Source organism: Serinus canaria, chromosome Z (assembly GCF_022539315.1).
Source record: "Serinus canaria isolate serCan28SL12 chromosome Z, serCan2020, whole genome shotgun sequence".
NCBI classification, from domain to species: Eukaryota; Metazoa; Chordata; class Aves; order Passeriformes; family Fringillidae; genus Serinus; species Serinus canaria.
Genome location: NC_066343.1, coordinates 47,883,365 through 47,897,540, shown reverse-complemented (window position 1 = coordinate 47,897,540; position 14,176 = coordinate 47,883,365). Strand labels below are relative to the sequence as shown.

Below are 14,176 nucleotides of genomic sequence, written 5' to 3'. Positions count from 1 at the left end.
GTCCATACACTTTTCCACTGGATGCATTTCTCTTCAAAAATTTACGTCATATTTATCATCCTGCAGCTAAGATCACTGATTTTAGTATTTTCTTTTTACCAAGCTCACTCTGGGCAATTTTATTAGAGTCAAGATCATCATCATCCAAGATGAGTATACATATCAGAAATATTGCTATTTTAATCCTTGTCTGATTCCAGTACAGCAGATGCTATTCATTGCTTTAAAGCTAGGGAAAAAAAAACCCAAACCAAACCACCATTAAAAAAAATAAGTGTCAGGTGACATTAAGAATATCTTTGGACTTCCTCTGGTGCTCTGATGTTGTAGGTTTTATTACAGCAATATTAATAGGATGGATAGCTGTATCTAAGGACAGCAATGGCTACATCAAATCAAATAATGAGTGTGACCAAAAATGTACTAACCTTCAAGAGTTTCTTGGTTGATACATTCCAAAATCTTTAATGATTCTGAATTCATGTTGTTTCTCAGAACCATGGCAGCATTAGTGCTTTGAATTTAACAATTTTTTTTCCAATCCTTTTAAAGAAGTGTGTAAACTTCCACACTGAAAATAAAGCAAACAAATTGTGGACTATCAAATGAAAAGTCAAAATTTATTTCAATATTTAGTTACAATAACTCTCAATATTATGAACTGTTAAAATTTCAAATGTAAGAATTCACAGAATCACAGAATGTATGGGTTGGAAGAGACCTTAAAGAGAGCAAGTCCAACCCATGCCCTAACACCTCAACTCAACTGTGGCCCCAAGTGCCACATCTAATCTTTTTTTAAACACATGCAGGGATGGTGACTCCACCACCTTCCTGGCAGGCCATTCCAGAACTTTATCACTCTTTCAGTAAAAAACTTTTTCCTAATATCCAACCCATATTTCATTTGGTGCTGCTTAAGACTGTGGTCTCTCATTCTAACTGTTGCTGCCTGGAGAAAGAGACCAATCCCACCTGACTACAGCCACCTTCCAGGGAGCTGTAGAGAGGGACAAGGTCACCCCTGAGTCTCCTTTTCTCCAGGCTAAACACCCCCAGCTCCCTCAGTCGTTCCTCACAGGGTTTGTGTTCCAAGCCCCTCACCAGCCTCGTTGCCCTTCTCTGGATGTGCTCCAGTGTCTCCATGTCCTTCCCAAACTGAGGGGCCAGAACTGGACACAGCACTCAAGGTGTGGCCTCACCAGTGCCCAGTGCAGGGGAAGAATGACCTCCCTGCTCCTGCTGGCCACACCATTCCTGACACAGGCCAGGATCCTGTTGGCCTTCTTGGCCACCAGGGCACACTGCTGGCTCATGTCCAGTCGGCTGTCACCAGTACCCCCAGGTCCCTTTCCAGCCATACCGTCCCCAGCCTGTAATGCTGCAGGGGGTTATTGTGGCCAAAATGCAGGACTCGACACTTGGATTTATTAAACTTCATCCTATTGGACTCGGCCTAACCATCCAACCATTCCAGGTCTCTCTGCAGAGAGAGACCCTCCTGCCTTCCAACAGATCAACACACAATCCCATCTTAGCATCATCTGCAAATGAAGGACTCAATCCCCTCATCCATGTTGTCAATGAAGATGTTGAACAGAGCTGGCCCCAGCACAGACCCCTGAGGACACCACTGCTGACTGGCCCCAGCTGGATGCAGCACTGCTCACCACCACTCTCTGGCCCGGCCATCCAGCCAGTTCTGAACCCAGCAAAGAGTGCTCCTGTCCAAGCCATGGGCTGCCAGCTTTTCCAGGAGTGTGCTGTGGGAGACAGCACAGTGTCAAAGGCCCTGCTGAAGTCCAAGTGCACAACATCCACAGCCTTTCTTGCATCCACCAGGTGGGTCTCTTGGTCATAAAAGAAGATCAGCTTGGTCAAAGAAGATTCACACATTTAATGCATAATGACTACTGACAAATCACAACTTATTTACTAAAAGATTCTACCTATGTAACCTGTTGTAAGCTAAAATTTTTTTCTTAACTTTTAGCTTTGTATTCTTTTCCTATACAAATGCTAACCTTTTCTATCTTGCTGTAAGAAACTACAATGTAGAACTTTAGTGAAAATTATAAGTGTAGAAACTTCCAGTCAGTAAAATTTGCATTCAATTTCCAGTTTCTAAAGAAGTTTAAACATAGTGCAAGTTCTAGAAAATAGTATTCTGATGCAATACTTTGGGTTGTATATACTTTAGTTACTTTCTTCCTTTATACTTGTTCTATGCAAACCTGAAGGTAGAGCTTTCCGCATTATCACATAAAGGGGTTTTAAAGAAAAAAAGACAAAGAATAAACACTGCAGTGATGAATACAATGTTTTTCAAACTTTTTTTTTGGTAAAGAAGCTTTCCTAAATTCCACCTATAGACATCGGTGCATCAGACTTTCCTTGTGGTTGACCTTTCTTCTTAGTCAACTTGTGCCAGAGTACACATCCATCTTCTTCCGACTGGAAAAAGCTGCCAAAGTAGTTCATACAAACCAATTTATTTTCCTGGTTTCAAATTACTTTGGGGAGTCTTGCAGACTAAACTGGACTTTCAGCTCTTTCCATGGCATCTTTGAGCCAGTACTTACTTGGTTGCTGTCTACTGTTTCCTCTCTGCTCCTTCATGACTCTTCTTGGGCAGAGACACACACTCTTCAAGACAACAGGGAAAAAAACCTCTCATGCTCACCTGCTTAGTAAGAAAGGACAGAATATATTTCTGGATGAGGGCTCTACAAAGAGACATAATCAATTTTTCTCAGTTCAGCCCTCAAATCACACAAATGGAGGAAAAGGACAGTAATGATTAAATGGCACTTGTTCTCAGGCTCATATTTATCAGATTCTGTGTGGACTTCACTTTAGAGAAATTTAATTTTTAGCTTAAATGAAAGAAGTTTGATTACCAACATAGCCAAGCCTTACTTTCTGCTATTGCTGTCTAAGAATACTAGCTATTTCTATGTAGAAGAAAGATTACCTTAACTACTTGGGGATGAGACAAGCAGAAGATAAAGACTGCCACCTATTGTTCCAAAATAAAGCACAGTTTCTTCATACAGCAAGAGAACATGAACATCCTGAGTTCAGTGCTCCAGCCATCTCTACCACTTTCCCAATACAAATATTTTGGTTTCTCTACCGTACGAACTTTTATCTAAGTGGAATCCATTTTGGCTCTATGCCTAATATATAAATGGAAAGACTTTCCACATTTCAGTGAATGGCATCAAGTAACCAAATTCACAGGAAGTATAAAGTAACTGGGTGAGGCATTTAATGACAAGATGTATTTGCTTTCTTTTCAGGTAAACCTATGTATGTGAATTCTATTATTTATTGACAGTGGAAGCAAGAAAAAATTCTATGTTCTTTGTCTTCCTCTGATTATTCACCTTCACCTTGTTGTTATCATGAAATAGTCTTTTATACACGTAAAACTACTGAAGCACATTAAAGCCACATAAGTACTGCAGACAAAATTGACAGATACTATGAAAATTTTGATCTAGAAAACCATTAAATATAGATCAGAAAACAGTGTACTAAAAAGAAGCAAATTCATTGACACAGAGGGGAAACAAGGTGACCTGATTACATATTGTTAATTTTTTATCCCTTTCACACTACAGTACAATTAAGACTCTTGACCATCTCTCCAGTACTTCTGGAAATCAGAACTACATTTTTCATAAATCTGGCAGCAAGAACATGACCAAAGAAAAATCTAGTGTCACCAAATAATGAACCTTTGACTGCTTGGCTGAACTGGCCAAGAGGGAGGTCAAACCAAAGTCTCAGACACTTGAGGCTTAATTAGACTTGAAATGCACTGTTCTAGCACTACAGCCCTGAAGAAACATTATAGAATAGTCTCTCTATTTTATCCTGACATTTTTTGAGAAAAAGAGCTGTCAGCTGAAAGAAACATTGTTTCTAATGAAAGTGATTAATGTTAAATACAATAAGGTTCCCTCTATGTTTAAAATAAAATGTCAAGAGTAAATATAACAGAAATAAATATTTAATCCTCAACTTGGAAGTTCTATTTATGATTATCTAGTCTGGCCTTCGTAAGAGGTGCATAGATATTCTGGGAATTTCTACACAAAGCAAAAAGGTCCTGAAACAGAGAACTCAAAATATGAAACAGAGAACTCAAAATACTTTTCATCTGGATAGAATATGAATATTGGAAAAAGGATACCTACCAACTGTATCCGTAGATAAACTTACTCCCTATTTGTCCTGCTAGTGTTTTTACTATTCATCATTCTCAGTTAAAATGTGCCTAACTTCATCTTCCTGTCATGGAAATGTTTAACTGCTACAAAGTTCCATGAATAAAATCTGATTGAATGAATTTTCAGCACATTTTGAGTTAGAAGCTTAGATATTGCTGTCAACATTTTAAAAACATGATGAAAAAGATGCAAAACTGACAGAAGAAATACAGTTGAAGGAAAAAAAAAAAAAAAAAAGGTTGTTTCTTCCGTTACATAACATTACCAAACTGCATATCTTAATGAAACATACAGGCCACAGAAATTTTCAGTGACTATTGAGAAGAAAGATGTATGCTAATGTCTTTACAAATAACGTGATGAGTGGGAGTATGGGTGTTAATGTCTTTGAAATGTCTTTGAAATGGATCTTAATGTCTGTACTAACTTTGGGCAACAGGTTGTTGCAGAGCCCAAACAAGGGTCCGCACAAGCCTGGACTTCTGAACTTAGGGGTGAAATAACAGGTTCAAGGGAAGAATATGTGGCAGATGGTTTTGGGGGAAAATACATGGTAGGTAGTTCATGAAAGCTGTACCTTCCTAGTACCTCTGCCAATGGGAAAAGGAAGAGAACGATATGCGCCAAGGAGTTTAGGATAAAGGAGGCTGCGCTCTCTGAAACCCTGAGAGAGAAAACCCTGTGGGCATGTGCCCCAGAGGATTCTCTCACTTTATTTGAATAAAGCTGAAGGACTCCTGTGTCTCCTTTTTAGACATAAATCTCTGGCATTTGTGAATATTTCTTACACCATTACATTTAAACAGCCAGTACTCACACTGTAATTTATAACTCAATGCAGCATAACAGAAGCTGCAGCAATCCACACAGTCTAGACAACGGTATCAGGAACAGGGCAAAACCTGTCCCACTGGCATCAGCTTCTCTGCTTTCTGGTATTTGCTGCCATCTCATGTGTTTCAAGAAGTATTGCAGAGGAATTTTAGAAGCCAGCATTTCGTACATCTAAAATAACTTCAGGTAGCTATGTGACTGCAATGTCAAGCAAATACATTACTTAAAATTCTGAAACGACTTTTTTGTGTTGCTGCTATGTGATATGGAAATGACCTACATTTAAAACCAAAATGAAATTTTCTGCTCCAATTTGGGTGAAATAGCATGCTGTGACCCGTTTTCAAGTCTCAGTATAATGAAGGATATTGACATGCTTCCAGACCTCCAGCATAAGGCCACAAAATTGTCAGGGACTGGAGAATATCTCCAATGAGAAGCAACTGAGGTTTGTTCAGCCTTAAGAAGATGAGGCCTCAGGGCAACCTTATTGCTGTCCACCATTAGCCAGTGGGTAGGCACAGAAAAGATGTGTGAGAAACAACCCTTCACTTCTAAAATTTTCAAGGTTTATTAAACCTTTACAAATATAACAAAGGACTGAAGAAAAAGGGCACAGCTCTGTGAACATATCACTGACAACCATGTCCTGTCTACAAAATGGCTGCTCCGCCTTTTATACCCCTGCCGGTGCATCAGGCATTTGGCCCCTCCCAGAGTCTGTCACTCAACTTCTTCCGCATCATCCATTGGTGGAGACTACATCCTTGCTACTTGATTGGAGGTCAGGTGCTGTCATGCTCCGCCTCCCTGGTAACAAGCCTTCCCCGCCAGCCAAGGCTGTCCGCTGACATCAGTGCAGAGTGGGGAAGGGCACTATGGGGAGAACACCGGACAGTCAAACAAAAAACAATGACCCCAGTGAAACTTCTCTTAACATACACAAAATATTAATCTCTTAACTGCGAGAGCCAATCATCATATTACCTATCTATAACAGATGGAGCCTCCTTGGAAAAACACAGTGATCACACAAGACAAGTACATTCATTGCAATACAGGAAATTCAGGGTATATTGTGGAAAAATCTTTCACCATGAGTGGTACCACACTGAAACAGGGACCCAGAGGTGTCATGGAAGACAAATTTGTAACTCAAACAGATGTCAACTCCTCAAATCAGGAGTGGTTCTGTATTTCACAGTGTACCACTGTGAAATAGAGAAAATATACTACCACACAGCAAAAAGACTATTTTTTTTATTTCCTTCAGAGGTTTGTGCTGCCTAGGCAAGGGAATTTACAGGTTTTCCTTTTCTCTTAGAGGTTGTTGTCATGGTACCAGGGTTTTTGTTACTAGCTAACAGTAACCTTAAGACATAGCCCAAAATATGAAAGGCAGGAAGAAAGTGCAGAAAAGCTTACTTAGACCTCAGTAATTAAAAGATTCTTCCTCCCAGGTAGAACATGCCAGCAAATTCACAGGTGCTGTGAGATGCACCCATGCAAGATAAGCATGTACTGAAAATACTGTGCCAGAGCAGCTTAATAAAGCCAAAATGCTGATGTATTGATCACACATTGCTACATAAGTGTTCTAAAAAAGGCCCCTGTCCTTACTTCCATCTATCAAAATAGAAGTTCTTAGCTACTGGCTTTGAAAAAAAAAAGCTATGATGTCAAGGCATAGCTTTCCATAGCCACAGCACTATGAAGATTAATGCTCTCACACTATCCATGTGCACCCTTAGTCCATAAGCTGGGACTGCTTGAGCCAGTGGCTGTGGGAGGTGCATGCTTTGGCAATACTTTAACACACTCCAGGGCACTTCGTGGCCTCACAGAGAATTGTAACCTGAAAGAAAAGATGAGGAGAGTGTTGATTTGATACTTCCAAGAGTTATTGCTGTACTTTCTCTTCAACAAATACTCTGCATGAGTCTTAGAGATCACATTTGAAAACAATGTGAAGTCATAAATCTTTTCTGCTTCATAGTGAACTAGCAAGCAGGTAACAATGAGAAACTGCATTCAGCTACACTTTTTTCTTGTAAGCATTAAACAAGTATTTTATTAACCCCATCAAGGGTTTAAGGAAGAAGGTAAACTACTCCCTCTGTTTTCTTCTACTCATGTTCAGTGAAATGAAATTTGTTTCCCTAGGCAGAAGAGGAAGATTCATTTTAGACACTGCTAGAGATAGTAGTGCCCTACAGAGATATTCAGAGATAGAGCTGCACAAATTTTGTTAGTGCATAATATTGCATTCAAATGAAAAAAATAACATAAATATCTCTGAGCACAGCAAATTTACAGCAGTAGGTATGATCCCCTCCAAGAAAGAGACCCAGCCTAGAAAGTCCTGTATTTTCAGGCTTTAGTACTAAAAAAATCTTTCACTCTCAAATACGAATATAACTGTAACTTCTTTTAAGATAATAGGTATATTTGACGAAGGACTGTAGTGGCCTTGTCCTTCAGTCATATACTGGTTGTTTTTCACTACTTTCTGGAACACAGCAAGCAGAAGCAAAATAAAAGATTAACATAGATTACTGATGAGTAAAACATGTCCAAGCATATCACACAGTGATTAAACCACAGTCTGATTCATTTTAGCATCTGAACAGTCAGAATTATACTCTACCATGGCACTTCAGAAAGGAAAGACACCACATTGAGCACAACAGGCTTTTGCCACCAAAAGCATCATTAAACTTTTGCAAACAAAATCACATTTGTACAGCAGTACTGATTGATATGGGACACTGTGGCATACAGATTAATTAGGATAACCATGTTGACCTTGCAGCTTGCTCTGAGAGGTCCACCATTCCTACGGACCTGAAAGGTCCTGCCAGTTCTGAGGTTACAACAAGCCTAAGTGTAGAGGGACTTCTTCACAAAAAGGGTTATTAGAAGAATCAGTTGCGGAGGAAGGTGATGGAGTCACCGCCCCCGGAGTTGTTTAAGAAAACATCTGGCAGTCAGTGCCACGCTCTGGGTGACTTGATGATGTTCGGTCATAGGTCGGACTCGACGGCCTCAAAAGGTTTTTTCCAACCTAGCTGATTCTGCGATTCTCTAACAGACCGACTTTGCTCTAAGCTTTGCGCTGGCATTTTCCACGGGCGCGTCCCGGTGGGCACACCGGCCGCTCAAGGGCCCGGCCCAGAGAAGCGGGCAGGCCCTGTCCGGCCCGCAGGAGGGGTGGATCCGCCCGAGAAAGCTCCAAGGCCACCCTGACCCGCGCTGCCTTCTCCGCCTCCCCTCAGCGCCGCTTCCCGGCCCGGAAGCGCCCTCGGCACGCCCCCCGCTCCCGGCACGTGACCCGTCGGGCACCGCCCCCTCGGTCACGTGCGCTGCCCCCAGCGAGCGCGCGTGCGCAAACAGCAGCTGTCATCCGAAATCTGGGAGTGAGGTGTCTGCCGTGCGGGCAGGGCAGGGGTAGCGACAGCATCGAGGGGACAGGGGACCCGGCGGCGGCAGGGAACAGGCCTGTCCCTGTCCCTGTCCCTGTCCCTGTCCCTGTCCCTGTCCCTGTCCCTGCTCCTGCTCAGCCCACTCCAGCCCAGTCTCGTCCCTCCCGTCCCGTCCCACTCCGCCCCGCCCCGAACCGCCCCTCCCCTCATCCCTTCCTCCGACCGCGCCTGCCTGCTGGAACCTCTCTCGGACAGGTGCGGAGGGAGCGCCGAGCTGGCCCTGGCGGCGGCCGGGGGTGTGCGGCGAGGAGGTATGAGGCTGCGAGCGGGCCGGGAGCGAGCGGGCGAGGCGGCAGGGCGGCCGAAGTGGGTCGGGCCAAGGCGGAGCGGGGGTGCGCGGCGGGTCCCGGCGGCGGGGCATCGCCGGGCGGGCCCGGGTTCCGGCGCGCCTGGCGGAGCGGCCGAAGTGATGGCAGGCCGGCTCTCGCAGGCGTGATGGAGGCACGCGGCAGCCCCCGCGCCGGCAGGGGATGGGTGCGGGGGCTCCGCGCCGCGGACGAGAGGGGGGGCTGCGGGACCGAGGTGGGGAAGCGAAACCGTGGGAAAAGTGGGACTGGCGTTCGTGCTCACGGCCGGCAGTTCTGGGTCGGGGCTGCCGGTGGGAGCTCTCCGGGAGGTCGGCGGGTTCTCCGCGTGGTGGAAGTGCGTGGACGGAGTGAAATAGAGCTTTATCTCTTTCCGTGTCTGTCAAGGATTTGATGAAATTGTTGCCGGCTTTCCAGATAGTTTCTTTTTGGGGCAGCTCGGTCGTTAGTGCATGTAGCTAAGAGTGAACAACTGAATTCAGCGCCTGTTCCACATCTGTCCGTGGTTATAAAACGCTTTCGAAGCTGGTTTTGAGATCAGGTCTTTCTGTCATGGTAGTAGTCTTCCCTTAATGTGCTTACTCTCCTCTGATTTTAGCTGGGAAAGTGAGTGATAGCAAAAGTGAGCAAAATATTTTTTCTCATTGGTTAACTATGTTAGGAAAAATACTCCGTATGTTTTTTAAAACAATTATACTAGCTCAGAGAATAATCGGCGTTTGTTTTTTAATTTTTGAAGTGCAGATTTATGATTCTTTGCTGAGAATTGCCACTACAGGAACTGAAATTACTATTTAGTGGCTACTAAACCAGCACCTTTTAAGCGGAATCACTTTTTCCACAAGAAAGAAGCTTAGTGACAGCTAATGAAGGGGTTTTTTTATGTCTATGGGATAAAATTTGACTTGGGCTTTACCTTTATTTTTCCTTGTACTGTCATAAGTAGTTGGTGGCATTGCTTCACAGAAGTATTTTCCAAACACAAGAAGATGGAAGGCACAAGCATGATTCCTGTTTCAGTAGTTGAAATGAGAGTAAGTTGAACTACTGACCCTCATGCTGTTTTTTTTCTCAGCTTAGGTTTGGAGTGGTGTTGGTGTTAGCATTTTCCTTTCTAGGGACTGACCCAGGAAACAATGTGTATCACCCAGATATGTGGACATAGTTAAATAGCTGTTGGATCAGAGTTGGACTAAAGTATATGAGAGAAAAGCCTTTGGTCAGTGTTTGTTTTAAAAAAACCTAATCTGATTTGGTCTCTGATGTCTTTTTTTTTTTTTAATGGTAAATATGATAAAGTAGGGAAAAAATCAAATCCTGTAAGTTTTACTCTTTAATTATTGCTGAGTATTGCATGGAGTATTTTGTATCTCTTGAGCTAATTTCTAAACATATCAAATAAATAGTTCTGCACTAAATCTGAGTGCACAATCAGTATGGCATCCAAATAATAAAATTACGTTGACAGCTGTTCATTATTAGAATATTCATCAGGTAATATTAGCAAATATAGTAATTTTTAAAAAATGCAATTTTATGCTTAATGTATTATAAAATATTGGGTCAAATAGGTTATAGATTAAGGACTCTCTGAGTTTAAACAGGTCTAAGTTGGTCTGATTCTTAGTTCTGCAGGTAATTCACTTTGATATCAATTTTTTTTTCTTAGTTTTCTTTTAGTGAGGTATATTTCATCAACATTAAGCTGAACAGAATGTGAATAGGGTTGTGGTGCTCTTAAAGGTGGTATTTCCATCCTACCACCTCCAAAATAAATTAAAAAAGCCTCACCCTAACAACTTTTGAAACATGAATTCAGTATACATGGAGCTTCAAAGGGAAGATGTATTACCTGTTAATATAAAGTTTTTGCAAGATCTCCGAATGATCACAGGGATGATTCAAAAAGTGATGTCCTAAAATGTTAAGATTTTAATACTTGTCTAGTAAAAAATCTCCATAGTCACTTGATAGTTTGATAATTCATATCTCAAAATCAGCAAGTGATGTGGTGAGACTTTCTCTTGATTTTTGTTTAGAATCACAGAAGACATAGGTTATCTTGAAGATAAGCAGTATTTTATACTTGGGGGGTAGTAATTGCTGTGTGATCAAATCATACAATGAAGATTTTAATAAGAATTTACTGGTCCAAAGTTCCAATATCTGTTATAAATGAAGTATTACTGTAGTTTTGTTATATGAAGACTTACATTTTACTTCAGGTTTCATAGGTGGCATTGTACGTCATAATTAATTCTGCTGTAGTCTTGCCCTTTCCTCCAACTTAATTTCACCTGTTTAAAATTGTGGAATTGCACACAGCAGTTGTTGTGTTTGTCTGTGTGAGTAGTTGTACTACTGTTATGCAAGTACTCACTTTTATCTGTACTTTTGTTAATGTCCAGCATTTGTGCGACAGGATATTTGGGAGACTATATTTAGGACAGTATACCCTGAAAGCTGAGGACCATCTATATAATCATTATAATTTATGTAAACAAAGATTAGAAAACATGTTAGGATTTTAAATTTGAGGTATTAAAGTTGCTAGAGTTAAGGTTCAAAACACATCTCTTAATGAAAACTGAATACTGAAAAAAATCTAGTGTCTAGTCAGTTTCTGATTCTCAGACAAGATGGGATAATTCATTGACTGATGCAGATATTTTAGGGAACTTTTACAAACAAAATATGCTCCGGGTCCTTTGTGACATTCCTGGCAGTAAAATGTGAAGTGACTTGATTGGATTGTTGGGATTTACCTCATTACACCTTTGATATCCTGCTGGATTTTGTCTAATAAAATTAAAAGTCTAGTTACTAGCAGGTAGCTTGTCTCTAGAAGACTTAGATAAATGTTTATGTTCAGGGTAGATGTTGTATGACAGATATGACTGTGCTCAGTCAGGTTTTGTTTCACTTTCACAGTTTATTTCTTTGATTAAAAAAGTATATAAGTTGCCAGAATGGTAAATGAGCCTGTGGCTTTGTAGCTGGATATATTGTCCATAGTCATAAGTTGTTTTGAAAAGCAGTAATTTCCATTTAAAAATAACCTGGGGAAAAGTGTAGAAGTCTGTAATCTAAGCTACAAATAAAGACATAGAAACAGAAATGTGGGAGAAACTCCAACTTTTAGAACTCACACTCTTCGTGTCTGGGTTTGACTTGATGGAAGTATTTGGAGTATGCGATTTGAATAAATATGATTTCAAAGTGAGATAAGTAAAAGATTTAAAACATGGAAAACCAATTAATTAATAATAGAGGAAAAATGTTTTCTTAACTGATTTGTTGCTCTCAAAGTTGTAGTGCAGCTTATATGAGTTGGTGAAACTTCTAAACTCAGTGTTGTGGAAATCTCCTTTAGATTTATTGTGATGCAGCTCTGTGTGGAGTCATAGGATGTTGGAAGGGACACACAAGGACCCCTGAGTTCATCTCCTGGTTCTGCGTACAACCACTCCAAAAATCACACCATGTGTCTGAGAGCATTGTCCAAATGCTTCTTGAACTCTGTCAGGCTTAGAGCTGTGACCACTTTCCTGGAGACCCCATTCCAGTGCCCACCCAACCTCTGGGTGAAAAACCTTTTCTTGATATCCAACCTAAACCTCCCCTGACACAATTTCAGGCTATTTCCTCTGGTCCTGTTGCTGTCACCACAGAGAAGATACAAGTGCCTGCCCTTCCTCTTCCCCTCATGAGGTAGTTGTAACTGCAATGAGGTGTCCCCTCAGACTCCTCCAGATTGAGCAGTGGCCTTAGCTGCTTCTCATACAGCTTCCCCTCAAGGCCCTTTACAGTTGAACTTTTGTCTGGTTTAATATTGTGGGTAAGAGCCATGTAGTTGCCAGATACCATTCTTGAGTTCATTGGGTGGTCTGCCACTCCTGTTAAATAAATAGAATGTTGTTTCAGGGGCTTGGGATCAGTCTGGAGTGAGGAGCTTTTGGTCATGCAAGCTGACTATATGTGTGGTTTACTTTAGTGTGCATGGTTTCAGTCATAACAACAGAAAGGCATGACGTTGCTGGATATGGCTTGTGGTAAATTAGGCCAAAATATGAGGGCAGGGGAATTGGAACTAGTCTTTGAGTTAGGAAATCCTTTATGAGAATGGAAGTGCTCACACTGAAGGTGAACTTTTTCACTGGTGCAGAAATGCAGTTTCAGGTGTTCCTTAACTAAGCAGGTTTAAGAGAGACAAGTACATCTTTCTGTTACTCAGGTTGTAGAGCCTCAATTATGTGTTTGGTGTTTTATGTTTATTCTTTTTCTTCCCCTTTCATGCTGTCCTTTTTCAGCTTCTAATAAAGGATTTGCTATATAGTGATTCCTTGGGAAAATTATTATCACAGTCACTGTAGCATATCCCTGGGAAAAAAAAAAAAAGTTTTGATTTTAAGGACTTGTGAAGTCATAGAATGTCCTGAGTTGGAAGGGACACACAAGGACCCCTGAGTTCATCTCCTGGTTCTGCACACAACCTATAAGGGCTGTAAGAGCTGTAAGGGTATCTTTCAGGAGGAGACCTCTTTAAGGAGTTAATTAAATGCCTTATAGGCAGAAATTTAGCCTACTAAAACTGTGCTTAAAAAAGTCCTTAATTAGGAAGGAGTTCACATCTACCTCCTATGATTTCTATCCCTAGCAATATTATAGACCACATTAGCAATGAATATTTTTCTGAAATTTTAGGTACTTGTAAATCAGCTTTTTGAAAACTTGAGAGCTAGGCCAAACCACTGTCTGGACTCATTGAGGACTACACCTGTTTGAAAATGTTACACCATTGTGTGAGTTGATGGTTTACTTGCATTTTAAATAGTGCTTTCAGCTTGGATATTCTTTTCCCTTGACTAAAAGTGATTAACTGGAGCGTTAGAGATCCAGATGATCATAAATATGGAATGGATATTCTGTGGTGAGACTAGAAGTTTTCAGCCTAGAAGAGAGACTGTGTGAGACCATGGTAAAGATCTGTAAGACCTGTATGGTCTGAAGGTAGATGTGAGCAGCTAGATAATTGTTCTCAGTATGCACATGAGCTATGAGATTAAACTAAAATGTGAAATATTCAACATACACAAAGGAAGATATATCACTTAGCATATTGTTGATTACAAAATGCTTCATCATGAATGTTTTGGATATTAAAGGCCTACAAAAGTTAAAAATCATGGGGAAAAAAATCATCACACTCCGCAAAATGTGGTAATATCCTCCATGTTTAAGGATTGCTTGGTATATGCATTGCTGAAGAACGAGATGGTATTCTGAAAATGTGTATTATAAGCTACCCCAGCACTTA

The 14,176-nt window shown here is 41.1% G+C and overlaps 1 protein-coding gene across 2 annotated transcripts in view; it reads left to right on the top strand.

The window, feature by feature from the left end:
- Positions 1 to 8,484: 8,484 nt before the first annotated feature.
- KDM4C (lysine demethylase 4C) overlaps positions 8,485 to 14,176 on the top strand; it is a 245,200-nt gene continuing 239,508 nt past the window's right edge. Inside the window, exon 1 of one of the 2 annotated variants that reach the window (XR_007780436.1) lies at positions 8,485 to 8,805. The gene's annotated coding sequence lies outside the window, so the exon portion shown is untranslated. The remainder of the gene's footprint in view (positions 8,806 to 14,176) is intronic. The other variant, XM_050986882.1, reaches the window with a different exon arrangement.